The 26,705-nt window shown below is 48.7% G+C and overlaps 1 long non-coding RNA gene across 1 annotated transcript in view; it reads right to left on the reverse strand.

Annotated features, from left to right (window-relative positions):
• Positions 1-5,786: 5,786 nt before the first annotated feature.
• The window catches only part of LOC139259613 (uncharacterized), a 59,157-nt gene continuing 38,238 nt past the window's right edge, over positions 5,787-26,705 (reverse strand). The window contains exons 2-3 of the long non-coding RNA XR_011592616.1: positions 9,072-9,228; positions 5,787-5,980 (exon numbers count right to left, since the gene is read on the reverse strand). This is a non-coding gene — a long non-coding RNA (uncharacterized lncRNA). The remainder of the gene's footprint in view (positions 5,981-9,071; positions 9,229-26,705) is intronic.

Consider the following 26,705-nt stretch of genomic DNA (forward strand, 5'->3'; position numbering starts at 1 on the left):
TGTAATCCGCAAATTTGGAGATACTACATTTAATCCCCTCGTCTAAATCATTAATGTACAATGTAAACAGCTGGGGCCCCAGCACAGAACCCTGCGGTACCCCACTAGTCACTGCCTGCCATTCCGAAAAGTACCCATTTACTCCTACTCTTTGCTTCCTGTCTGACAACCAGTTCTCAATCCACGTCAGCACACTTCCCCCAATCCCATGTGCTTTAACTTTGCACATTAATCTCCTGTGTGGGACCTTGTCGAAAGCCTTCTGAAAGTCCAAATATACCACATCAACTGGTACTCCTTTGTCCACTTTACTGGAAACATCCTCAAAAAATTCCAGAAGATTTGTCAAGCATGATCTCCCTTTCACAAATCCATGCTGACTTGGACCTATCATGTCACCATTTTCCAAATGCACTGCTATGACATCCTTAATAATTGATTCCATCATTTTACCCACTACTGAGGTCAGGCTGACCGGTCTATAATTCCCTGCTTTCTCTCTCCCTCCTTTTTTAAAAAATGGGGTTACATTGGCTACCCTCCACTCGATAGGAACTGATCCAGAGTCAATGGAATGTTGGAAAATGACTGTCAATGCATCCGCTATTTCCAAGGCCACCTCCTTAAGTACTCTGGGATGCAGTCCATCAGGCCCTGGGGATTTATCGGCCTTCAATCCCATCAATTTCCCCAACACAATTTCCCGACTAATAAAGATTTCCCTCAGTTCCTCCTCCTTACTAGACCCTCTGACCCCTTTTATATCCGGAAGGTTGTTTGTGTCCTCCTTAGTGAATACTGAACCAAAGTACTTGTTCAATTGGTCTGCCATTTCTTTGTTCCCCGTTATGACTTCCCCTGATTCTCACTGCAGGGTACCTACGTTTGTCTTTACTAACCTTTTTCTCTTTACATACCTATAGAAACTTTTGCAATCCGCCTTCATGTTCCCTACAAGCTTCTTCTCGTACTCCATTTTCCCTGCCCTAATCAAACCCTTTGTCCTCCTCTGCTGAGTTCTAAATTTCTCCCAGTCCCCGGGTTCGCTGCTATTTCTGGCCAATTTGTATGCCATTTCCTTGGCTTTAATACTATCCCTGATTTCCCTAGATAGCCACGGTTGAGCCACCTTCCCTTTTTTATTTTTACGCCAGACAGGAATGTACAATTGTTGTAATTTATCCATGCGGTCTCTAAATGTCTGCCATTGCCCATCCACAGTCAACCCCTTAAGTATCATTAGCCAATCTATCTTAGCCAATTCCTGCCTCATACCTTCAAAGTTACCCTTCTTTAAGTTCTGGACCATGGTCTCTGAATTAATTGTTTCATTCTCCATCCTAATGCAGAATTCCACCATATTATGGTCACTCTTCCCCAAGGGGCCTCGCACAATGAGATTGCTAATTAATCCTCTCTCATTACACAACACCCAGTCTAAGATGGCCTCCCCCCTAGTTGGTTCCTCGACATATTGGTCTAGAAAACCATCCCTTATGCACTCCAGGAAATCCTCCTCCACCGTATTGCTTCCAGTTTGGCTAACCCAATCTATGTGCATATTAAAGAAGAATTAATTGATCTGGGGGCCAATTTTAATGACTGCCACTCACTGCCATCCACTGCCATCCACTGCCGCCCACTGCCGCCCACTGCCATTCACTGCCGCCCATTGCCATTCACTGCCGCCCACTGCCGCTCACTGCCATCCACTGCCACCCACTGCTGCCCACTGCCACCCACTGCCACCCACTCCCATCCACTGCCATCCACTGCCGCCCACTGCCATCCACTGCCACCCATTGCCATCCACTGCCACCCACTGCTGCCCACTGCGGCCCACTGCCATCTGCTGCCGTCCACTGCCATCCGCTGTCATCCACTGCCGCCCACTGCCACCCACTGCCATCCACTCCCATCCACTGCCACCCACTGCCATCCACTGCCGCCCACTGCCACTCACTGCCATCCACTCCCATCCATTGCCACCCACTGCCATCCACTGCAATCCACTGCTGCCCACTGCAACCCACTGCCATCCACTGCTGCCCACTGCCAGCCACTGCCATCCACTGCTGCCCACTGCCATCCACTGCCTCCCACTGCCACCCACTGCCATCCACTGCCTCCCACTGCCGCCCACTGCCACCCACTGCCATCCACTGCCTCCCACTGCCACCCACTGCCATCCACTGCTGCCCACTGCCACCCACTGCCATCCATTGCTGCCCACTGCCACCCACTGCCTCCCACTGCCACCCACTGCCATCCACTGCCGCCCACTGCCATCCACTGCCATCCACTGCCTCCCACTGCCGCCCACTGCTGCCAACATTCCTCTGCTCGAACCGCCCAGTGCCACTTTCGATGTGGCCTGGAGCGGGTGGGAAGGGAGAGCCGCCGGGAAGTGCCCGTCAATGTCAGCGGATGGCTGATGCACGTAAGTCGACTCCCGCCCGCCGAGATGCCCGATTGGTGTGGGCGGGAGTCGGCGGCAGGACGGCGGGGGACCGCTGGGTGGAGGCTGCTCTGTCCTCAACGGTAAGTGTCAAGATCCTGTAACAAAGGTAAGTGGAATGTTGATAAATTATTTATTTGCAGGGACTTACCTGGAGGTCCTCAGATGTGTTTTTTTTGTTGGTGACGATTTTTATTTTGACCTCTTCGACCCTCCGTGGGCCCAACTCCATCCTCGGCGGCACTTGGGAGGCAAGTGCCTCTGCCGCTGAGAATGAGACTCCCGCCCGCTGCCGCCCAGATTGGTGGCGTACGTCGTTGGTTTGTCACCCTCCGACATCGAGGGACCTCGGCGATGAAAACCCCGCCGAAAGTACCGTCCGATCCTCGGCGGCCATCGGCGGCACTTTGGGCGGCACTTGGGCGAGCGGAGACCTTGACCAAATTCAGCCCCATAGTTTCAATTATTAATTTAATCCTGTATTAGCAAGTTATCGGGCCTGAACTTGATCAATGAGCTGCCCAATACCACCCACAGCCGCCAAGGTAGTGCTGCCTTAAATATTTTGTTGTGATTCCTCATGTACAGCCCATCTGCCGCCCAGATCCCGCGGGGCGGGAGTTTCTTCAGGGAAGTACCACCGGTGCAACTTCCTACTGCCCACCCAGGCTGGAGGCTCCAAAAATGGGATTGTGGTGGTCTAGGATCCTCTAACATGCTGCTCCCGCCAACCAGACTGACCGCTGGGAAAAAGGTGCTCTGAGCGGGTTGTGATTCGGGCGGCAGGGACAATCACACCGAATAGTCCAGAGTGTACATCCCGGGGAACAGACACACACTGCACCATTATCACACACTCAGACTGGTCCAGAGCTGCACATCCCGGGTAACATACACACACTGCACCATTATCACACCCTCAGAGTGGTCCAGAGTACACATCCCGGGGAACAGACACACACTGCACCATTATCACACCCTCAGAGTGGTCCAGAGCTGCACATCCCGGGTAACAGACACACACTGCACCATTATCACACCCTCAGAGTGGTCCAGAGTGTACATCCCGGGTAACAGACACACACTGCACCATTATCACACCCTCAGAGTGGTCCAGAGTACACATCCCGGGGAACAGACACACACTGCACCATTATCACACCCTCAGAGTGGTCTAGAGCTGTACATCCTGGGGAACAGACACACACTGCACCATTATCACACCCTCAGAGTGGTCCAGAGTACACATCCCGGGGAACAGACACACACTGCACCATTATCACACCCTCAGAGTGGTCTAGAGCTGTACATCCTGGGGAACAGACACACACTGCACCATTATCACACCCTCAGAGTGGTCCAGAGTACACATCCCGGGGAACAGACACACACTGCACCATTATCACACCCTCAGAGTGGTCTAGAGCTGTACATCCTGGGGAACAGACACACACTGCACCATTATCACACCCTCAGAGTGGTCCAGAGCTGCACATCCCGGGTAACAGACACATACTGCACCATTATCACACCCTCAGAGTGGTCCAGAGAGCACATCCCGAGTAACATACACACACTGCACCATTATCACACCCTCAGAGTGGTCTAGAGCTATACATCCTGGGGAACAGATACACACTGCACCATTATCACACCCTCAGAGTGGTCCAGAGTGTACATCCCGGGTAACAGACACACACTGAACCATTATCACACCCTCAGAGTGGTCCAGAGAGCACATCCCGAGTAACATACACACACTGCACCATTATCACACCCTCAGAGTGATCCAGAGTGTACATCCCGGGTAACAGATACACTGCACCATTATCACACCCTCAGAGTTGATCCAGAGCTACACATCCCAGGTAACAGACACACACTGCACCATTATTACACTCTCAGAGTGGTCCAGAGTGTACATCCCGGGTAACATACACACACTGCACCATTATCACACCCTCAGAGTGGTCCAGAGTACACATCCCGGGGAACAGACACACACTGCACCATTATCACACCCTCAGAGTGGTCTAGAGCTACACATCCCGGGGAACAGACACACACTGCACCATTATCACACCCTCAGAGTGGCCTAGAGCTGCACATCCCGGGTAATAGACACACACTGCACCATTATCACACCCTCAGAGTGATCCAGAGCTACACATCCCGGGGAACAGACACACACTGCACCATTATCACACCCTCAGAGTGGTCCAGAATGTACATCCCGGGTAACAGACACACACTGCACCATTATCACACCCTCAGAGTGATCCAGAGCTACACATCCCGGGTAACAGACACACACTGCACCATTATCACACCCGCAGAGTGGTCCAGAATGTACATCCCGGGTAACAGACACACACTGCACCATTATCACACCCTCAGAATGAGTTCACAGATGCAAATTAACTGCACAAAGACTTCACAGATGCAAATAAAAAGTACTCTGTTGAAGGGCAGGTGTGGTATAGGAAGTGGAAATGTGCTACGGGATACAGTGAAGACTCGATGGAGGTGTACTATAAGGGTGTTTAGAACATTGCAGGCGGACCAGATTTATTGAGTCCATGTGAATGTTCAGATGGTATGAGCTTATGTCAAATTATTTAGGCAAAAATGAGATCATGTAAGGTTCTGTTAGGTAGGAGGATGTGAACCTGCGAACAACAGGAACTCAAGTATAGAATACAGGACAATAGATATAACGAGTAACATGTCATATCAGGGGTGGGGCTCGGCAATGTGGACTGAAGTGTAAGTCTTAATGTGTGCCCTCCAAGTTGTGCAAATATCTCTCATTCAATGACAGCCTTCCTGCATTGGTCACCCTTGTCGTTGCGAGATCGCCTGATGACAGGACCCAATAAAGAGTCGCATTATATGTGGACGCCAAGATATTGCTCAGAGACCAGTACACCTGAAGGAGGTCTGTCTGTTTCTCAGCACGTACCCCAGATGATATAAAAATGAAACACTGGCCAAGAGTTGGTGAACAATGTGTCTGTATTGAATAGTGCAGCATGGCAAATGACAGGACATGCAAACAAGTGAATCCAAAAATTGTACATTATTTCCAAAACCAGTCAAGTGAGAATCCAAACGAACCATGTGAAGCAACAGCAATAGCTTAATGAAGAGTTACCAACATCACCAGCACCAACACCCAACCCTCCATCCACTACCACCACCTCTCTTTCCCCCCCTCGATGTGAGGCCTATTGCCTTCTTCATGGTTCCGCTTTCACCATGGCAACACGCACCCCTGCCCCTCACCGCCTCTGCTCCATGACATTGTGGAGCCCTGCTGCCGTGTTCGTCTTGGAGAGAATGTAGGGGGCGAGATGGAATCCGCTGGCAACTCCTCGGGATCTGTCGGCCTCGTTGGTGAGGTTTCGGGGGTTTGCATGACATGGCCCGAAACCATCGATTGGCACATGACCTCTACAGAGTCGGTGTTTCGCTCCACCGCACTGATGAGCCGCGACATCCTTGTACATTGTATATCCCTGTCTGGAGTAAAAATCAAACAGCGAAGGTGGCTCAACCGTGGCTAACAAGGGAAATTAGGGATAGTGTTAAATCCAAGGAAGAGGCATACAAATTGGCCAGAAAAGGCAGCATACCTGAGGACTGGGAGAAATTTAGAATACAGCAGAGGAGGACAAATGGTTTAATTAGGAGGGGGAAAATAGAGTACGAGAGGGAGCTTGCCGGAAACATAAAAAAATGACTGCAAAAGCTTCTTTCGATATGTGAAGAGAAAAAGATTAGTGAAGACAAACGTAGGTCCCTTGCAGTCGGACTCAGGTGAATTTATAATGGGGAACAACGAAATAGCAGACCAATTGAACAAATACTTTGGTTCTGTCTTCACAAAGGAAGACACAAATAACCTTCTGAAAGTACGAGGGGACTGAGGGTCTAGTGAAAGGAGGAACTGAAGGATATCCTTATTAGGTGGTAAATTGTGTTAGGGAAATTGATGGGATTGAAGGCCAATAAATCCCCAGGGCCTGAAGGTTAGCATCCCAGAGTACTTAAGGAAGTGGCCCTAGAAATAGTGGATGCATTGGTGATCATTTTCCAACAGTCTATCGATTCTGGATCAGTTCCTATGGACTGGAGGGTAGCTAATGTAACACTACTTTTTAAAAAGGGAGGAAGAGAGAAAACGGGTAATTATAGACTGGGTAGCCTGACATCAGTATTGGGAAAAATGTTGGAATCAATTATTAAGGATGAAATAGCAGCGCATTTGGAAAGCAGTGACAGGATCGGTCCAAGTCAGCATGGATTTATGAAAGGGAAATCATGCTTGACGAATCTTCTGGAATTTTTTGAGGATGTAACTAGCAGAGTGGGCAAGGGAGAACCAGTGGATGTGGTGTATTTCGACTTTCAAAAGGCCTTTGACAAGAGATTGGTGTGAAAAATTAAAGCACATGGTATTGGGGATAATGTACTGGCGTGGATAGAGAATTGGTTGGCAGACAGGAAGCAGAGAGTCGGGATAAACGGTTCCTTTTCGGAATGGGAGGCAGTGACTAGTGGAATGCTGCAGGGCTCAGTCCTGGGACCCTAGCTCTTTACAATATATATTAATGATTGGGATGAAGGAATTGAGTGTAACATCTCCAGGTTTGCAGATGGCACTAAACTGGGTGGCGGTGTGAGCTGTGAGGAGGACACTAAGAGGCTGCAGGGTGATTTGGACAAGTTAGGTGAGTGGGCAAATGCATGGCAGATGCAGTATAATGTGGATAAATGTGAGGTTATCCACTTTGGGGGCAAAAACACGAAGGCAGAATATTATCTGAATGGCAGCAGATTAGGAAAAGGGGAGGTGCAATGAGACCTAGGTGTCATGGTTTATCAGTTATTGAAAGTTGGCATGCAAGTACAGTAGGCGGTGAAGAAGGCAAATGGCATGTTGGCCTTCAGAGCTAGGTGATTTGAGTATAGGAGCAGGGAGGTCTTACTGCAGTTGTACAGGGCCTTGGTGAGTTCAATTTTGGTCTCCTAATCTGAGGAAGGACGTTCTTGCCATTGAGGGAGTGCAGCGAAGGTTCACCAGACTGAGTCCAGGGATGGCTGGACTGACATTTGAGGAGAGACTGGATCGACTGGGCCTTTATACACTGGAGTTTAGAAGGATGAGAGGGGATCTCATAGAAATATATGAGATTCTGACGAGACTGGACAGGTTAGATGCAGGAAGAATGTTCCCGATGTTGGGGAAGTCCAGAACCATGGGACACAGTCTTAGGATAAGAGGTAGGCCATTTAGGACTGAGATGAGGAGGAACTTCTTCACTCAGAGAGTTATTAACCTATGAAATTCCCTGCTGCAGAGAGTTGTTGATGGCAGTTCATTGGATATATTCAAGAGGGAGTTAGATATAGCCCTTACGGCTAAAGGGATCAAGAGGTATGGAGAGAAAGCAGGAAAGGGGTACCGAGGGAATGATCAGCCATGATCTTATTGAATGGTGGTGCAGGCTCGAAGGGCTGAATGGCCTACTCCTGCACCTATTTTCTATGTTTCTATGTTTCTATGACATACTGCCCCTCACCGCCTCTGCTCCATGACTTTGTGCAGGAGGGCAGTGGAGCCCTGCTGCCATGTTCGTCTTGGAGAGAATGTAGGGGGTGAGATGAAATCCACTGGTAACTCCAGCTCCTTGGGATCTGTCGGCCTCGTTGGTGAGGCATCGGGGGGTTGCATGACATGGCCCGAAAGCATCGATTGGCAAATGGCCTCTACAGAGTCGGTGTTTCGCTCCACCGCACTGATGAGCCGCGACATACTGGCAGAATGCTCCTCTGCAAAGGTGGCAATGCTGGCACCTATCCCAGCCCTGGCCTGCAGCAGATCTCGACCTATCTCGACACTCGTCCTCGACAACTGCACCATTTCCTGGAATGCCTCCCCCCCGTCCTGCATCCTCATCGGCTTGTTGCATCATCCTGGATGATTGTGGCTTGGTGGCTTTTCCGGCACGGCTTCTGTACCTCCCAACACTTGTTCCCACGTCGTCCAATTCGAATCCCAAAAAATCCGACCCCGAAAGCGATGTTGGCCGAACAGGTGACACACATGTCAGGAGGCTGGAGTCCTCCTCTTGCAGCTCCTCGACCTCAAGTAGTTCGAACACTGGCACTTCTCCCTCCTCTCCCTCCTGGTCTTCGTGTCTCTGTCTCTGGGTGGCGGAGGTTGATGTGGGGGATGTGTGTGATCTGGTGGGTGGGGGAAGGAGCTGGTGTGTTGAGCTGCTGATGGTGTCGAGGTGGAAGGCGGGTTGTTTGACACTGCCTTTGTGTATCAGAGGTGGATGGGGTGCATTGATCGGTGCTGTCCCAATCAACATCTGGACGTAGAGGACAACATTTAGGTGTGTAGCAGGTGTGGGGGGGGGGGGGGTGGGGTTGGTCATGTGACATGTTTCCGTCACATTTCTCATTCTTACTTCAAGGACTTCCATCGCTACATGAGCACAGCATTAATGGGCGACACACAGTGCGATAAAAAACAGTTGACATAACATTACATGACCTTGCGTGACATGAGTGTGACACAGACCGGAGATTCAGTAATGCTTACCCTGCTCTAGCACGGGATCTGCACCACCCTGTGTGGTGGCACGGGGGTGGTCACCCACCACAGCCAAAGCACGCTCCTCTAAGCTAGTCACCTCGATGAAATCTGGTGAGCCCCCTCCCATGCCACTCTGCTTTGATGTGTTGGATGCTCTTTTCTTCTGCAGAAATAAAAGTTGCAGCCTTTACCTGTTTTGCTCATGTAACACCCGCACACACAACCACACAGACACAACGGACAGAGAACCTTTTGGAATAGTATGGGAGTGCAACAATACATGTTTATTTATTCTTGATGATGCAACCATATGGTTCCATCGTTTCCTACACTGGTCTCCATCCCACACAACATTGCTCACTGAGGACACAGCCTCCCCCATCTCCCGCCAAATGTGTCTGTATTCGGGTGGTGCAGGCTTGCCACGACCATCCCGGGTAAGGTCTTTATAATGGCACTCCAATTCACATACAAGTTCTTCCAGCACCTCCTCACTAAACCAGGGAGCTCTGGGCCTCCCTCCATTCGTGTTATATCTTGAACAAAGCAATGTGACTGAGTACTGTAGACGTGAGTAAGTGTGACCTTAGTCTCTTTATTCTAACTCCAGAGTGCTGGTACAGCATGGGAGGCCTGCTTATAAACATTACTGCCAAGGGATGCTGGGATCCCTTGGAACTCCAACAGATACACTCTCTGGTGGCAGTAGAATGCTGGTTATATCGGGTTGCATACATAACATCACTCCCTCCCAAAGTCAATAGTATACTTATTTACAGGGTGAGACGATCTGGGGCTTTCCGCTCCCTAGACGATCTTCTCGGTACAAATGCAGGTGCAGGGGAGGTGGTTGGTTCTTCGCTGGGCTGCAGCGCAGCTGGCCTTGCTGGGCTTCGTGGTCAACCGTGATGTTGGTTGGCACTTGTATGTGCCAGAGGATCAAAGTTGGTGGTGTCTTCTTCAGGTTGCTCGTGGCTGTCTGTGAATCGCAGTTTGGTTTGGTCTAAATGCGTTCTGCAAGTTAGTCCATTTGCGAGTTTGACCTGAAACACCCTACTCCCTTCTTTGGCTATGAAAGTGCCAGCAAGCCATTTGGGACCATGTCCATAGTTGAGTACAAATACAGGGTCATTGACTTCAATATCGCATCACAAATTTGCGCGATCATGGTACATGCTTTGTTGATGCTGCCTATCCTCGACGTGATCATGGAGATCAGGGTGGACAAGACAGAGTCTTGTTTTGAGCACACTTTTCATGAGCAGCTCGGCTGGGGGAACCCCGGTGAGCGAGTGGGGTCTAGTGCGGTAGCTGAGCATGACTCGGGGCAGGCGGGTCTGCAGGGAGCCTTCCGACATGCGTTTCAAGCTTTGCTTGATGAATGAACTGCCCGTTCTGCCTGGCCATTGGATGCGGGCTTGAATTGGACAGATGTGACATGCTTGATCCCATTGCTGGTCATGAATTCCTTGAATTCAACACTGGTGAAGCTTTTCATTCTCTTTTCTATTTCAGTAAGTAACCTTTAGCATTGTTGCTGCCAAATTAAGTTCATCTAGGGGTTAAGTCATGACAGGAGAGCTCGGACACGTGTTATGCTCTTTCTGTACCATGTGGGAAATCAGGGACGCCTCCGGTGTCCCTGACAACTCCGTGTGCGGGAAGTGTATCCGCCTCCAGCTCCTGACGAACCGTGTTGCGGAACTGGAGCTGCGGGTGGATTCACTTTGGAGCATGCACAATGCTAAGAAAGATGTGAATAGCACATTTCATGAGTTGGTCTTACCGCAGGTTAAGGGTTCACAGCCAGATAGGGAATGGAAGACCAACAGGAAGAGCAGTGCAAGGAAGATAGTGCAGGGGTCCCCTGCGGTCATCCACCTGCAAAACAGATACACCGCTTTGGGTTAGGTTGAGGGGGATGACTAATCAGGGGAGAGCAGCAGCAGCCAGGTTCATGGCAGCGTGGCTGGCTCTGCTGCACAGGAGGGCAGGAAAAAGAGTGGGAGAGCAATAGTGATAGGGGATTCGATTGTAAGGTGAATAAATAGGCATTTCTGCGGCCGCAACCAAGACTCCAGGATGGTATGTTGCCTCCCTGGTGCAAGGATCAAGGATGTCTCGGAGCGGGTGCAGGACATTCTGAAAAGGGAGGGTGAACAGTCAGTTGTTGTGGTGCATATAGGTACCAATGATACAGGTAAAAAATGGGATGAGGTCCTACGAGACAAATTTAGGGAGCTAGGAGTTAAATTAAAAAGTAGGACCTCAAAAGTAGTAATCTCAGGATTGCTACCAGTGCCACGTGCCAGTCAGAGTAGGTATCGCAGGATAGCTCAAATGAATACATGGCTTGAGCAGTGGTGCAGAAAGGAGGGATTCAAATTCCTGGGACATTGGAACTGGTTCTGGGGGCGGTGAGACCAGTACAAACCGGACGGTCTGCACCTGGACAGGACCGGAACCAATGTCCTAGGGGGAGTGTTTGCTAGTGCTGTTTGGGAGGAGTTAAAACTAATATGGCAGGGGGATGGGAACCTATGCAGGGAGACAGAGGGAAATAAAATGGAGACAGAAGCAAAAGATAGAAAGGAGAATAGTAAAAGTGGAGGGCAGAGAAACCCAAGGCAAAAAACGAAAAGGGCCACTTTATAGCAGAATTCGGAAGGGTCAAAGTATGTTCAAAAGACAAGCCTGAAAGCTCTGTGCCTCAATGCGAGGAGTATTCGGAATAAGGTGGACAAATTAACTGCGCAGATAGCAGTTAACTGGTATGATGTGATTGGCATCACGGAGACATGGGTGACCAAGGCTGAGAACTCAACATGCAGGGGTATTCAGCATTTAGGATATATAGACAGAAAGGAAAAGGAGGCGGGGTGGCATTGCTGGTTAAAGAGGAAATTAATGCAATTGTAAGGAAGGACATTAGCTTGGATCATGTGGAATTGGTATGGGTGAAGCTATGGAATAGCAAAGGGCAGAAAACGCGAGTGGGAGTTGTGTACAGGCCACCAAATAGTAGTACTGAAGTTGGGGACAGCATCAAACAAGAAACAAGGGATGTGTGCAATAAAGGTACAGCAGTAATCATGGGCGACTTTAATCTATATATTGATTGGGCTAACCTAACTGGTAGCAATGCGGTGGAGGAGGATTTCCTGGAGTGTATTAGGGATGGTTTTCTAGACCAATATGTTGAGGAACCAACCAGAGAGCTGGCCATCCAAGACTGGGTGATGTGTAATGAGAAGGGACTAATCAGCAATCTTGTTGTGCGAGGCCCCTTGGGGAAGAGTGACCATAATATGGTAGAATTCTTTATTAAGATGGTGAGTGACAAAGTTAATTCAGAAACTAGGGTCCTGAACTTAAGGAAAGGTAACTTTGATGGTATGAGGCGCGAATTGCCTAGATTAGTCTGGCAAATGATGCTTAAAGGGTTGACGGTGGATAGGCAATTGCAAACCTTTAAAGATCACATGGATGAACTTCAACATTTGTAAATCCCTCTCTGGAGTAAAAATAAAACGGTGAAGGTGGCTCAACCGTGGCTAACAAGGGAAATTAAGGATAGTGTTAAATCCAAGGAAGAGGCATACAAATTAGCCAGAAAAAGTAGCAAGCCGGAGGACTGGGAGAAATTTAAAATACAGCAGAGGTGGACAAAGGGTTTAATTAAGAGGGGGAAAATAGAGTACGAGAGTAAGCTTGCCGGATACATAAAAAATGACTGCAAAAGCTTCTATAGATATGTGAAGAGAAAAAGATTAGTGAAGACAAACGTTGGTCCCTTGCAATCGGATTCGGGTGAATTTATAATGGGGAACAGAGAAATGGCAGACCAATTGAACAAGTACTTTGGTTCTGTCTTCACAAAGGAAGACACAAATAACCTTCCCGATGTACTAGGGAACCGAAGGTCTTGTGAGAAGGAGGAACTGAAGGATATCCTTATTAGGCGGGAAATTGTGTTCGAGAAATTGACGGGATTGAAGGCCGATAAATCCCCAGGACCTGATAGTCTACATCCCAGAGTACTTAAGGAAGTGGCCCTTGAAATAGTGGATGCTTTGGTGATAATTTTCCAACAGTCTATGGACTCTGGATCGGTTCCTATGGACTGGAGGGTTGCTAATGTAACACCACTTTTTAAAAAAGGAGGGAGAGAGAAAACGGGTAATTATAGACGGGTTAGCCTGACATCAGTCGTGGGGAAAGTTTTGGAATCAATCATTAAGGATGAAATAGCAGCACATTTGGAAAGCAGTGATAGGATTGGTCCAAGTCAGCATGGATTTATGAAGGGGAAATCATGCTTGACGAATCTTCTGGAATTTTTTGAGGATGTAACCAGTAGAGTGGACAAGGGAGAACCAGTGGATGTGGTGTATTTGGACTTTCAAAAGGCTTTTGACAAGGTCCCACACAAGAGATTGGTGTGCAAAATTAAAGCACATGATATTGGGAGTAATGTACTGACGTGGATAGAGAACTGGTTGGCAGACAGGAAGCAGAGAGTCGGGATTAACGGGTCCTTTTCAGAATGGCAGGCAGTGACTAGTGGAGTGCCGCAGGGCTCAGTGCTGGGACCCCAACTCTTTACAATATACATTAATGATTTGGATGATGGAATTGAGTGTAATATCTCCAAGTTTGCAGATGACACGAAACTGGGTGGCGGTGTGAGCTGTGAGGAGGATGCTAAGAGGCTGCAGGGTGACTTGGACAGGTTAGGTGAGTGGGCAAATACATGGAAGATGCGGTATAATGTGGATAAATGTGAGGTTATCCACTTTGGGGGCAAAATCACGAAGGCAGAATATTATCTGAATGGCGGCAGATTAGGAAAAGGGGAGGTGCAGCGAGACCTGGGTGTCATGTACATCAATCATTGAAGATTGGCATGCAGGTACAGCAGGCGGTGAAGGCAGAAAATGGTATGTTGGCCTTCATAGCAAGGGGATTTGAATATAGGAGCAGGGAAGTCTTATTGCAGTTGTACAGGGCCTTGGTGAGGCCCCAACTGGAATATTGTGTTCAGTTTTGGTCTGCTAATCTGAGGAAGGACATTCTTGCTATTGAGGGAATGCAGCGGAGGTTCACCAGACTGATTCCCGGGATGGCAGGACTGTCATATGAGAAGAGAGTGGATCGACTGGGCCTGTATTCACTGGAGTTTAGAAGGATGAGAGGGGATCTCATAGAAACATATAAAATTCTGACGGGACTGGACAGGTTAGATGCAGGAAGAATGTTCCCAATGTTGGGGAAGTCCAGAACCAGGGGTCACAGTCTAAGGATAAGGGGTAAGCCATTTAGGACCGAGATGAGGAGAAACTTCTTCACCCAGAGAGTGGTGAACCTGTGTAATTCTCTACCACAGAAAGTAGTTGAGGCCAATTCACTAAATATATTCAAAAGGGAGTTAGATGAAGTCCTTACTACTCGGGGAATCAAGGGGTATGGCGAGAAAGCAGGAAGGGGGTACTGAAGTTTCATGTTCAGCCATGAACTCATTGAATGGCGGTGCAGACTAGAAGGGCTGAATGGCCTACTCCTGCACCTATTTTCTATGTTTCTATGAACACCTTGATCAAATCTCCCCTTAATCTTCACTGCTCTAAGGAGAACAACCTCAATTTCTCCATCTCTCAACACAACTGAAATCTTCCCACCCTGGACCCGTTCTAGTAAATCTCCTCTGCACCCACTCTCAGGCCTTGCCATCCTTCCTAAAGTGTGGTGCCCAGAGTTAGCCACAGGACTCTTGATGGGGCCTAACCATGTTTTATAAAGGCTTAGTATATTTTGTCTCACATATTTGAAGATAACTAATTTTCAGGGTTATGGGGAAAAAGCTGGGGTGTGGGACTAAATTAAACAACTCTTCCAAAGGGCCGGCCCAGGCACGACGGGCCGAAGGACCTCCTTCTGTGCTGTAAGATTCGATGGGCCAGATTTTCCACTGTTTTTGCATGCATAACGCCCACTTAATGCCCATTTCACTGCTGAAATGACGTATAACGCCCATATATCGCCCACTTAGCCACAAAGTGGAAACTGACGGGCATTTTCGGACACTTGTCGCCGAGCATTACTTTCCCCATGTGCGTAACACCGGGAAAAAATAATACCGCCCGCCCAACTTTTTTTGGGCGGAATCATCAGAATGGGCGAAATCAACGGCCACAATATCGGCCAGCGGTAGTTTCCGCATGTAATTAACGCCGAGATTCAATAATACCGCCCGCCCATCTTTTTTTGTCGTAAAGATCACATTTGCCAAAAATAACGGGCAGGAGATCACCCAGCGTGACTTTCACCACCTCGCACACATCTCGGCCACAATATCGTTCACCCAAAACACCGCTCAGAAAAAGTGCAACTCTTCTGACCGAATGACAGCGGTGTGGACGCCATTTTTTAAATCGCAGATCGTTTCATTCAAAAGGCTGCTTCAACTTCGGGGGAGTTTGCATTGACTCTGGAGTTCTTCTCAGGTGAAGTGACCATCTCAACAGATATATTTTCAGACTCTGGACTATTGCGGGTTTAGTGTAGGTGTATTTTAGTGAGGAAATTATTGTTTCTGATCAATCACTATTATACTTTCATTGCAATGGGGCCAGCCATTTTTCAGCCTGCATCGATTAATATGCAGCTGCTGCAGAGTGCAGATGGCTCAATGTGTGATGCACATCATTATGTCCCCAATTTAACACATGCAAGAATGAGGAGGAGGTCCATACCATACACACCCCACACTTACAGGTAAAAGAGGTTTTACCTCGACATGTCCGAGCACACCTGCCTTCGGAGAATGCACTTCCACAAGGTGGTGATCAATGAAATATGTGAGCTCATCAGGCCACATATGTAGCCTGCCATCAGGACATCAGTGTCGGTCGAGGTCAAGGTCACCGCGACACTATCTTTCTACGTGTCCGGTTCCTTTCGGGACTTCGCGGTCGAGATTTCCCTTCTATCTCACCATGCCAACAATCGCTGCATTAGATAGGTCACAGAGGCCCTGTACGCATGAAGGATGGACTTTATCAGCTTCTTCATGACCATGGAGGCTCGGACTGACAGGGCTGGAGCATTCTACCTCATTGCTAACTTCCCCAGGGTGCAGGGAGCAATACAGTGCACTCACATTTCCATGCGGCCACCTTCTCAGGACCCAGAGATTTTTCAGAACAGAAAAGGATTTCACTCCCTGAAGGTCCAACTAGTTGTCGACCACAACCAGATCATAATGGCAGTGAATGCCAAATGTCCGGGCAGCTTCGATCAGGCTCACACCCTGCGTGAGAGTGCTGTCTCTGACATCTTTAAGAGTCAGCCACAAGGATAATGTTGGATGCTTGGTGATAACTGATATGGCCTCATCACCTGGCTGATGATCCCCCTGGTGACACCCACACCGAGGCCGAGAAGTGATACAACCAGACCCACAGAGACACATGCAATGTGGTCCAGAAAACAATAACTGTGCTTAAACAGCGCTTCAGATGCCTGGACCACTCAGGAGGGGAGCTACAATCCAACACTGAGCAAGTAGGTAAATTCGTGGTCGTGTGCTCCATGCTGCACAACCTGGCTATCAGGAGGGGACAAGAATTGCCAGAAGGGACTGATGCTCCACCTCAGGAGAGAGAGGAAGAGGAGGACGAGGGGCTGGACACTGACCTAGGGCCAGACAATCAGGCTGACTATGCAACCATGCCCACGACCCCTTCCAGACCGCAGGAAAGTGCCCATGGTGGCTACATAGCTGCAAGACTCTTATGTGAAGAGCTGATATCTGAACGATTTGCCTGAGAGAACGTTGCTGTAAGTGACAACGCTGACACACTGCTGTGTGTGCAGCTCAGACATCAATGGTGGCCATTACCTTGGTGCCAGTTAAAGTTTACTTTGATTGAATTAAGTTTTATTTAACCCTTTCATGTTAAGGAATCACCAGTGTGTAACAGTCCAGCTATCTGAGACAATGCGCAACAAGGTTATGTTCAATAAAAAAATGTTTTTCCAACATTGGCCTGAAATCTTAAGTATCTTGGGCAAAAACACCCCATCCCCGCCCACACCCCACTTTTTTCACCATTGACATCAATCAAATATTAAACATGTCCAGCAACACAGAATACAAAGGCAAAGCAGGAGGGTGGTCCCCTCCCCCATACATTACAACAAATTGCATACACCCAGATGGAGATATAACACAGTCATCACCTGCGGACATGCACCTCACTTTCCTTCCCCCCTCCCCTTCTTCTCCCCACCTCTACCCCTTCCCCTCCTCGCTCCACGCCGCCTGGCCGAAGAGCTCCTCAGGTGGAGCCTCATTGCGGGGGGTATGAAGACAGAGACGGTGGTTGCATGGGTACGGGAGCGGGGGGTGCCGAGGGGGGAAGATTCTCTGATCCAGAAGCAGGATCTTGGTCCTGCCTCTCATCTGTCGTTCACAGTGGTGGTGCGGAACCGAGGGATGGAGTGCCACTCTCGGGGACCACTGGGAGGCCTGTGCCAGCAGTGTTCCTGGCTATCTCCTCCAGGGCCTCTGCCATCCATGGAACGTACTCAGTCATGGTGGCCAGCTGTCGGGATATGCCCCCCAATGCATCGAGGAGCTGGTCATCAATGTTTACAGTCCTCCTGGACAAGTCTACCATCTCTCCGCTCTCATGTCGCACTCGTGGACCAGACCTGCCGTGTCCACGAAACCTCCGCGGGGTGGGCGCCGTCCTGAGGACAAATGGGGTGCCCTGTGGCCAGGTGCTTGGAGCCGGTACCTCCAGAGTGGAGGCGGGAATGACCGGAGTAGCACGAGATGGCCTTGGGGTGGAATGGCTTGTGGAGCGTGGTGATGCAGGTTCCTCGAAGTCTGCGCTCTCATCTGTAGAGAAGAGACCCAGCGGATTGCCGGGCGAGAATCGGACCTCCTCAGCAGATGTAGGATCGTCTGGTGAGTCTGGCCCCGCGCCCCCACCTTTTGGCCTCTGTGGTCTTGCCTGGGGTTGTGCTGCTGGCTGATCTGCAAAACACAAATGAGGTTATTAGAGGAGAAGGGGGTGCTAGGGTGACAAGGTGAGTCCAGCGTTACACACAGCATATGCACGATAAAAGCATCACCGCTCTCAAAATCATCACAGACATCATATTTCATGACCATCAACACATTGTGCATTGCAATGATTTCATTAGGCCAGCATTATTTCTAGGAAAAATTTATATGATTGTTCAGATATGAGTGGGTGTGGCATGTATTGACTTTACATCACGCAATGGTGTATACTTTACTCACGTTGCATCACTTCAGGGTCTGCAGTTCCTTGCGTGGCCATCCAGTGGCTGCTTCCCCATGAGTACAAGCACCCGCTCCTCTGTCTCAGTGATGTCGCTGGGGACTGGTGGCCCCTCACCCGTTCACCTCTGCACGGACCTCATCGTCGATAGCTTCTTCTGTAAAAGGTGACAAGACGACATGGTATGAGATCATTGTGTGATATCTTTGCTTGGTACTGTCACAGAGACTGATACAACACATAACCGACAGATGTAATCATGATTATTATGATAATTATCATTCTTTACCTAAAGACGTACACCGTGACCGCAGGTCTTGACTTCAACGTTCCCGGTAAAAGTGAAAGACCTCCCATCTGCTGATAGTCACTCATGGTACTTACAAATCAAATTATATAACTACATAAGTACATGTATATCAATGTAATACTTACTCTTGTGGATCCCACAAGGTCGTTCCATCGTTTGCGGCACTGGTTGCCCTCACGCACCACGTTGGTCGCCGACGAGACCACCTCTGTTATCTCGGTCCATATCTTCTGGTAGGCCTTTGGGGTGGGCTTCCCACGCCCTCCTTGGGTCACATCACCCCAGCGTGACTCGACCTCCTGCAGGAGGGAGGCATTTGCCTCATCCGAGAACCTCCTGGCTCTTTTGCAGCCTCCAATGTGTTCGTCTCCCAGCTCACTGCTCTCTCCAGTGTTAGTCTCCACAGTATGTTGTGATGCCTCCTCCTCTCCCTCCATTTTAGGCCAAATTTGGGCAAATACCTGTTTGGTAACAGCTAAGTTTTGTTTCCCTATTTGCTCCAAAGCTCTAAACTCTCCCTCCTTCCTCCCAAAGCAGCCACACCACACCCACACACACCTTCATTCCCTCTCAGCTCCCTCCCTCTCTGTCTCCTCTTCTGCGCATGTCATGGTGACTCTTGACCTCCTGAATCACGGGAATCGAGCGTTGCCATGCCGTTGCTAAGGACAGCCACACTTTACGGCAGAAGGTCAGAGAGATTTAACGCTACCGCCCATTTCATATCGCTCGTGGTAACGCCCAATTTCAAAAATGGAGACTAGGGGCTTTGAGAATGGGCGACAAGCCGGCGATCTGAAAACCCATTTTGACCACCCACACTGGAAATAACGCACATTTTTGGGCGATCTGTACAAAAGTGCAAAATCTAGTCCGACGATTCCTGTCTTTTGTACTCTATGCCTCTATATAAAAAGCCAAGGATCCTGTATGCCTTTTTAACAGTCTTCTCAACTTGTCTTCCACCTTCAAAGACTTGCGTACTTACATGCGCTCTTTTTCTGCACCCTTCAAAATTGGGCCATTTACCTTATATTGCCTCTCCTCATTTTTCGTACCAAAATGAATCACTTCACATGTCTCTGCATTAGATTTCATCTGCCAGGTGTCTGTCCATTGCACCAGTTTTTTTACGTTCTCCTGAAACCTGTTACTATCCTCCTCACTGTTTAATATATTTCTGAGTTTCATCTCATCTGCAAACATTGAAACTATGCCCCATACACCTACGAGCAGCTCATTAATATGTATATAACAAGACCAGTGGTCCAAACACATTTCCCTACAGTCTGAAAAACAAGCGTTCACTACTACTGCCTGCTTTCTGTCCCTTAGCTAATTTTATATGGACACAGCCACTGGCCCTTTTATCCCATGGGCTTCAATTTTGCTAACAAGTCTAATATGTGGCACTTCATCAAACTCCTTTTAAACTCCATATGCACAATATCAACTGCATTACTCTCTTCAAGCCTCTCCGTTACTTTATCAAAGAACTCAATCAAGTTCGACAAACTTGATTTGCCTTTAACAAATCTGTGCTTGCTTTCATTTAGTAGCGTATACTTTGACAAATGCCAATTAATTTTGTCCCGGATTCTTGTTTCTGAAGTTTTCCATACCATCGATGTTAGGTGACTGGCCTGTATTTGTCGGGTTTATCCCTCTCCCCATGTTTGAACAGGGGTATAACATTTGCAATCCTCCAGTCCTCTGGCACCACTCACAGGTCTGAGAAGGATTGGAAGATTGTGGTCAGAGCTTCCGCAATTTCCTCTCTTACTTCCTTCAGCAACATTGGATTCATCCCGTCTGGACAGGGTGACTTTTCTAATTGGATCCATTTCAGTTTGTGTTGATTCCTTGAAATCCGATTGTTCTATCGGAATTGCATAACCCACAACTCTCTTATTCTCCTGTCAATGTATATGGCCCATGGGATCATGTGACCCATATCATTAATATTGCTCTAGTGATCTGATTGGTCTGTGGGAACATGTAACCCGCGGGAGGGGACTAATTGGTCTGTTTTCTTTCAATAATGAAAGACACTCTGATTCCTTGTTTAAACAGGCCCTGCTCCCACCTCGGCCTCACCAGTCAGGGCCAGAAGTGTCCCCCTCGAGGGCTTCAGGCTGTTAGTCTCATGTTCCCCGCTCTTCTTACTGTGTGAAGATGCCTTTGTACATTTAAAATGTATGAATACAGCTGCACTGAGCGGGCTGCAAAGGATCAGGAACTCAGCTCTGTGGCCTTAGGCTGGGGGAATTTCCTGGAAGTGACCATCCCCTTTACACTCATGGCCCTGACCCTGGGATTGGGGATGGTGTCAGTGCGAGGGCAGACTGCTGGGCAGGACGTGCTGCTCCAGCACAGTTCCAGTGGCTCAGCAGCCTGACTAGACTCTCCAGTTCTCGGCGTTACCGACACTGAGATCAATTTACCATGGAGATGTCACTGAAGCATGTTGTATAATTGCATTCCAGAGGAGGTTTTCAGTAATATGGTGAGAAGGCGGAGAGAAAACAGTGGGAGTAAGTTTTGTTTACCAGATTCAGTTTATAGTTTCACATTCAGGAAACGAATAATCTGGAAATGACAACACACCGAGTACTGTGATCACTCAACTCACCATCGGAGGTAAAGTTGACGAAGGAATTCCTTACTCAACTTTACCTCCGATGGTGAGTTGAGTGAGCACAGTACTCGGTGTGTTATCATTTCCATACAAACAGAATTATGAGATTTAGGGAGTGAAATTCCCCTTTTTTATAACTCCATTAGCGCCTCTGCGGGGTGCTAATGGGGCGCATCAAGATTATCGCCCGGGGGAAGGGGTCGATAGCGCCAGCGGGGAAATTGCCCCTGGAGATTTGGGGGCTGCGTGTCGTTGAGCCCCGGCTGGCGCACGCCCAGCAATAACCTCATCAGCATGTGAGGGGACCCCTCACCGCCCCACACCAACCCCTGAGCACCCCGTAGGGTAACTTAGCCCGCGGGCACCGAGGATGGCGAGGCCGATGTCACCGCCCCACACCAACCCCTGAGCACCCCATAGGGTAACTTAGCCCGCGGGCACCGAGGATGGTGAGGCCGGTGCCACCGCCAGCTTTGCGGGACGCGAACCTGGCAGACATCCGCCACTGGAGCACCCTTTAAAAGGGAGGCCATTTACGCCATGGGCCGCCATATTCTTCTGTCGGTCCAACAATGGTGGCCCGCGCATTGACCGGGCTGCCATCCTGCAGCCCACAGCTCTGTTATGGGTGCCCGGCTGTTGACCCGGTCGAGGGCATCCCTGGTGGACCAGTGGGGGCTGCCAAAGGGACGGCAGAGCGCGCAGCGGCCTTCCCCTTTAATTGAAGGGGCGGGGTTTCTGCCGCGTCAGCGCTAAGGGGAGATCTGCGAAGCACTGATGTTGCCAGCGAGGCACTGAGCTCCGGAGCATGGCCGTGGACTCGGCATCACACTACTGCCTGGGAGCACCCCTCCACGGACACAGAGCACCTCCGATACTGCTCCGCCCCTCGAAGTGACGAATAAATGTCCCGGCCCCGGAAGGTTACCGCCACCAAACGGGGCGCCGGGCAATTTTGCTCACTTAGATCATTGGAATTCCTTCTGGATTTAAATTTACATTTACATAGAAACATAGAAACATAGAAAATAGGTGCAGGAGTAGGCCATTCGGCCCTTCTAGTCTGCACCGCCATTCAATGAGTTCATGGCTGAACTTGCAACTTCAGTACCCCCTTCCTGCTTTCTCGCCATACCCCTTGATCCCCCTAGTAGTAAGGACTTCATCTAACTCCTTTTTGAATATATTTAGTGAATTGGCCTCAACAACTTTCTGTGGTAAAGAATTCCACAGGTTCACCACTCTCTGGGTGAAGATGTTTCTCCTCATCTCGGTCCTAAATGGTTTACCCCTTATCTTTAGACTGTGACCCCTGGTTCTGGACTTCCCCAACATTGGGAACATTCTTCCTGCAACGAACCTGTCTAAACCCGTCAGAATTTTAAACGTTTCTATGAGATCCCCTCTCATTCTTCTGAACTCCAGTGAATGCAAGCCCAGTTGATCCAGTCTTTCTTGATATGTCAGTCCCGCCATCCCGGGAATCAGTCTGGTGAACCTTCGCTGCACTCCCTCAATAGCAAGAATGTCCTTCCTCAAGTTAGGAGACCAAAACTGTACACATTACTCCAGGTGTGGCCTCAGCAAGGCCCTGTACAACTGTAGCAGCACCTCCCTGCCCCTGCACTCAAATCCCCTCGCTATGAAGGCCAACATGCCATTTGCTTTCTTAACCGCCTGCTGTACCTGCATGCCAACCTTCAATGACTGATGTACCATGACACCCAGGTCTCGTTGCACCTCCCCTTTTCCTAATCTGTCACCATTCAGATAATAATCTGTCTCTCTGCTTTTACCACCAAAGTGGATAACCTCACATTTATCCACATTATACTTCATCTGCCAAGCATTTGCCCACTCACCTAACCTATCCAAGTCACTCTGCAGCCTAATAGCATCCTCCTTGCAGCTCACACTGCCACCCAACTTAGTGTCATCCGCAAATTTGGAGATGCTACATTTAATCCCCTCGTCTAAATCATTAATGTACAATGTAAACAGCTGGGGCCCCAGCACAGACCCTTGCGGTACCCCACGAGCCACTGCCTGCCATTCTGAAAAGTACCCATTTACTCCTACTCTTTGCTTCCTGTCTGACAACCAGTTCTCAATCCATGTCAGCACACTACCCCTAATCCCATGTGCTTTAACTTTGCACATTAATCGCTTGTGTGGGACCTTGTCGAAAGCCTTCTGAAAGTCCAAATATACCACATCAACTGGTTCTCCCATGTCCACTCTACTGGAAACATCCTCAAAAAATTCCAGAAGATTTGTCAAGCATGATTTCCCTTTCACAAATCTATGCTGACTTGGACCTATCATGTCACCTCTTTCCAAATGCGCTGCTATGAAATCCTTAATAATTGATTCCATCATTTTACCCACTACTGAGGTCAGGCTGACCGGTCTATAATTCCATGTTCTCTCTCTCTCCCTCCTTTTTTAAAAAGTGGGGTTACATTGGCTACCCTCCACTCGATAGGAACTGATCCAGAGTCAATGGAATGTTGGAAAATGACTGTCAATGCATCCGCTATTTCCAAGGCCACCTCCTTAAGTACTCTGGGATGCAGTCCATCAGGCCCTGGGGATTTATCGGCCTTCAATCCCATCAATTTCCCCAACACAATTTCCCGTCTAATAAGGATTTCCCTCAGTTCCTCCTCCTTACTAGACCCCCCGACCCCTTTTATAACCGGAAGGTTGTTTGTGTCCTCTTTAGTGAATACCGAACCAAAGTACTTGTTCAATTGGTCTGCCATTTCTTTGTTCCCCGTTATGACTTCCCCTGATTCTGACTGCAGGGGACCTACATTTGTCTTTACTAATCTTTTTCTCTTTACATATCTATAGAAACTTTTGCAATCCGTCTTAATGTTCCCTGCAAGCTTCTTCTCGTACTCCATTTTCCCTGCCCTAATCAAACCCTTTGTCCTCCTCTGCTGAGTTCTAAATTTCTCCCAGTCCCCGGGTTCGCTGCTATTTCTGGCCAATTTGTATGCCACTTCCTTGGCTTTAATAATATCCCTGATTTCCCTTGATAGCCACGGTTGAGCCACCTTCCCTTTTTTATTTTTATGCCAGACAGGAATGTACAATTGTTGTAGTTCATCCATGCGGTCTCTAAATGTCTGCCATTGCCCAGCCACAGTCAACCCCTTAAGTATCATTCGTCAATCTATCCTAGCCAATTCACGCCTCATACCTTCAAAGTTACCCTTCTTTAAATTCTGGACCATGGTCTCTGAATTAACTGTTTCATTCTCCACCCTAATGCAGAATTCCACCATATTATGGTCACTCTTCCCCAAGGGGCCTCGCACAACGAGATTGCTAATTAATCCTCTCTCATTACACAACACCCAGTCTAAGATGGCCTCCCCCTAGTTGGTTCTTCAACATATTGGTCTCGAAAACCATCCCTTATGCACTCCAGGCAATCCTCCTCCACCGTATTGCTTCCAGTTTGATTAGCCCAATCTATGTGCATATTAAAGTCACCCATTATAATTGCTGCACCTTTATTGCATGCACCCCTAATTTCCTGTTTGATGCCCTCCCCAACATCACTACTACTGTTTGGAGGTCTGTGCACAACTCCCACTAACGTTTTTTGCCCTTTGGTGTTCTGCAGCTCTACCCATATAGATTCCACATCATCCAAGCTAATGTCCTTCCTAACTGTTGCATTAATCTCCTCCTTAACCAGCAATGCTACCCCACCTCCTTTTCCTTTTATTCTATCATTCCTGAATGTTGAGTACCCCTGGATGTTGAGTTCCCAGCCCTGATCATCCTGGAGCCACGTCTCTGTAATCCCAATCACATCATATTTGTTAACATCTATTTGCACAGTTAATTCATCCACCTTATTACGGATACTCCTTGCATTAAGACACAAAGCCTTCAGGCTTGTTTTTTTAACACCCTTTGCCCTTTTAGAATTTTGCTGTACAGTGGCCCTTTTTGTTCTTTGCCTTAGGTTTCTCTGCCCTCCACTTTTCCTCATCTCCTTTCTGTCTTTTGCTTTTGTCTCCTTCTTGTTTTCCTCTGTCTCCCTGCATTGGTTCCCATCCCTCTGCCATATTAGTTTAACTCCTCCCCAACAGCACTCGCAAACACTCCCCCGAGGACATTGGTTCTGGTCCTGCTCAGGTGCAGACCGTTCGGTTTGTACTGGTCCCACCTCCCCCAGAACCGGTTCCATGCCCCAGGAATTTGAATCCCTCCCTGCTGCACCATTGCTCAAGCCACGTATTCATCTGCGCTCTCCTGCGATTCCTACTCTGACTAGCACGTGGCACTGGTAGCAATCCTGAGATTACTACTTTTGAGGTCCTACTTTTTAATTTAGCTCCTAGCTCCTTACATTCGTTTCATAGGACCTCATCCCTTTTTTTACCTATGTCGTTGGTACCAATGTGCACCACGACAACTGGCTGTTCTCCCTCCCTTTTTAGAATGTCCTGCACCCGCTCAGAGATATCCTTGTCCCTTGCACCAGGAAGGCAACATACCATCCTGGAGTCTCGGTTGTGGCCGCAGAAACGCCTATCTATTCCCCTTACAATTGAATCCCCTATCACTATCGCTCTCCCACTCTTTTTCCTGCCCTCCACTTTTATTTAGAATATTGTACATGGAGTTTGTTTCCAGAAATAGAATAACATACACAGCAATTCAGTTGCCAGCTCTGTTAAACATTTCTACTGACTTTGTGATCCCGATTTTAACTCCAAGGGCTAGACTTTCCACCTTTGTGCAGATCGCCCAAAAGTGGGCGTTATTTCCGGCGTGGGCGGTAAATATGCGTTTTCAGATCGCCGGATTATCAGCCATTTTCAAACACCCGCGTTTCCATTTTATAAAATGGCCGTTACCTTGAGCGATCTGAAATGGGTGTTAGCGTTAAATCTTTGACCTTCTGCCATAAAGTGTCGCCGTCCTTAGCAACAGCATGACAACGCTCGTTTCCTGCGCTTCAGGAGGTCAGGGGTCATCATTACATGCGAATAAGAGGAGACAGAGAGAGAGGGAGCAGAGAGGGAGTGAGGGCATGTGTGGGTGTGGTGTGGGTGCTTGTTTGGCTACTTTGGGAGGTAGGGAGAGTTTTGACATTAATACACAATTGTGAGAAAAATGTTAGCTGTTACCAGCCAGATATTTTCTCTAATTTGATGCCTACAATGGAAGGAGTGGAGGAGATGACACAGCACACTGTGGAGACTAACGCTGGCGGGAGCAGTGAGCTGGGAGAGGAACAATTGGGAGGATGAAAGAGAGACAGGAGGTTCTCGGATGAGGCAAATGCCTCCTTCCTGCAGGAGGTCGAGTCACGCTGGGGTGATTTGACCCAGGGAGGGCGTGGGAAGCCC

This window comes from Pristiophorus japonicus, chromosome 3 (genome assembly GCF_044704955.1).
Source record: "Pristiophorus japonicus isolate sPriJap1 chromosome 3, sPriJap1.hap1, whole genome shotgun sequence".
Taxonomy (NCBI): Eukaryota; Metazoa; Chordata; class Chondrichthyes; family Pristiophoridae; genus Pristiophorus; species Pristiophorus japonicus.